Raw genomic sequence first — 2,703 nt, 5'->3', positions numbered from 1 at the left:
TGAAGCCTCTGTGGGCCTCAGTTTTAAAGCAAGGGGGATGTTTGCTGCTGAGGACCTTTCACGTTGAACGCCTCGTAGGGTGAATTCCAGCTTTGCTGGGTGTTGGCGTCAGCTACATGAAGTACGTTTTTGGAGAATAGACTCAGCAAGTTTAATGACAATGGGGTCATGTCGCTCTTCATTTCTAAAACCAGATCAGATGCCTTCTTTGTGGAATGCTCTCTGAAATACACATGCAGAGCAGAGAGAACGCACAGTCCCCAATATTCATGGACCCGTTTGGATTACCAAGTCTGGTGTGGGCTGGGGGACCCATTCCAGGGCTGTCAAAACAGCCTGACTACTGCAAATGTGTGGATAAAGGCCCAAAGAAGTCTTTAGGAAACCTGGCGTCCAATAAGATTTAGTCACTTGAAAGGTAAAATGTATGTTTTGGTTTAAGAACATTTTTGAGGGTTGTTCAAGTTCATGCTCAGGTCTATTGGAAACTTAGAGGTGAAGTCAGACATCTCTTATTTCAAAATGTATGCTCTTTTTTTTTTTTTTTTAAGATTTTATTTATTTGTTTGACAGAGAAAGAGACAATGAGAGAGGGAACACAAGCAGGGAGAGCGGGAGAGGGAGAAGCAGATTTTCCACCAAGCAGGGAGCCCAGTGATGGGGCTGGATCCCAGAACCCTGTGATCATGACCTGAGCTGAAGGCAGATGCTTAACAACTGAGTCACCCAGGTGCCCCAATTTTTTAAAAAGATTTTATTTGTTTATTTGAAAGAGAAAGAGGGAGCATACGAGTTGGGGGGAAGGGCAGAGGTAGAGTTAGAAGCAGGCTCCCCACTGAGCAGGGAGCCTGATGCAGGGCTCAATCCCAGGACCCTGAGATCATGACCTGAGCTAAAGTCAGACGCTTAACCAACTGAGCCACCAGGCGCCCCTCAAGTTGTATGCTCTTAACTACTCCTCGTTACTCTAGTTGGGGCAAGAACTGAACAATGCCTTCAGTGGGGCTTTATTTCTTTGCTTAGTACTTTTTAAATTTTAGTAAAATACGCATAATATAAACTTTATCATCTTAACCATTTTAAATGTGCAGTTCAGCTGGGTTAAGTGTGTTCACATTGTTGGGCAACCAATCTCCCAAACTCCTTTCATTTTATAAGACTGAGACTTTGTATCCGTTAAATAATCCCATTCCTTTCTTCTCCCAACCCCCAGCCCCTGGCAACCATCATTCTACTTTCTGTCTCTATGAGCTTAACTGCCAGTTACCTCCTGGAAGTGGCACCAGACTCTGTTTGTGTTTGGGACTGGCTTACTTCACTCAGCATAATGTCCTCAAGATTCATCGTTATTGTTGCCTGTGCCAGAATTTCCTTCCTTTTAAAAGATTAATAATTGTTACAGACTGAGTGTGTCCCCTCAAAACTCATATGTCGTTCCCCAACCCCAAGTGGGGCTGTATTCGGAGTAAGGACATAATTAAGGTTAAATGAGGTCATGAGGGTAAGACTGTGATCTCATTGGATTAGTGTCCTTCAAAAAAAAATTTATTTATTTCAGAAGACAGAGAGAGTGCATGAGCTGGGTGAAGAGCAGAGGGAGAGGGAGAGAAAGAGAGAAGTAGCTGCTGAATGTGGAGCCTGACATGGGGCTTGATCTCATGACCCTGAGGTTGCGATCTGAGCCAGAATCAAGAGCTGGACGCTTAACCAACTCAGCCACCCTGGTGCTCCAGGATTAGTGTCTTTATAAAACGAGACACCAGACAGCTCAGTCTCCAGGCGTGTTCGCGTACCTGCTCACAAGCACCAAGGAAAGGCCACATGAGGACACAGTGAGAAGGCAGCCTTCTGCAAGCCAGAGAGAGCCCTCACCAGAAACCTGTGGCTCCAGGACCATGAGAAAATAAATTAGTGTTGTGGAAGCCACCCATTCTTTGGTATTTTGTGATGGCAGCCTGAGCAGACCAGTAGAATGATATTCCACTGTTTGCATTGTTTTGTTAATCCCCTCGTCCACTGATGGACAGTGGGTTTCTTCCATATTGTGGCTATTGTGAATAGTGTTGCTATGAGCCTGGGCTACAGATATCTTTTTGAGGCCTTGCTTTCAGTTCTTTCGGGATATGCACTCAGAACTGGCCTTGCTGGGTCAGAGGGTAATTCTGTGATCATGTTTTGAGGAAGTGTCATAGTGTTTTCCACACAGCCACGCCATTTTTCATCACCACCACCACGAGAGATCCAATCTCTCCCCATTGTTGATGTTTGCTGTTTTCTGTTTGTTTGTTGGGTTTGTGTTTTTTTGTTTATTTAAAGATTTTATTTGTCAGAGACAGAGAGAGCCCAAGCAAGGAGAGTGGCAGGCAGAGGGAGAAGCAGGCTCCCTGCTGAGCAAGGAACCTGGCCTGGGACTTGATCCCAGGACCCCGGGATCATGACCTGAGATGAAGGCAGATACTTAACCAACTGAGCCACTCAGGCATCCCATGGGTTTGTGTTTTTTGATAGCTATCCGACTGGGTGTGAGATAAAGTGCTTTCTTTTTAAGACAAAGAAACTACAGTGGTTCGTAAACTTTGCCAGAGCAGAGAATCTGAGAATATGGTGAAAGCCTGCGACTTCTCCCCAGGAAAATGCCCATAAACATAAAATTTTGCATAAAATTTAAGTAAGCTCTTCTAAGGAGCCAGGAACTTCGGCTTA

This window comes from Mustela lutreola, chromosome 7 (genome assembly GCF_030435805.1).
Source record: "Mustela lutreola isolate mMusLut2 chromosome 7, mMusLut2.pri, whole genome shotgun sequence".
In the NCBI taxonomy this organism is placed as follows: Eukaryota; Metazoa; Chordata; class Mammalia; order Carnivora; family Mustelidae; genus Mustela; species Mustela lutreola.
Note: the sequence above shows the minus strand (reverse complement) of the source record.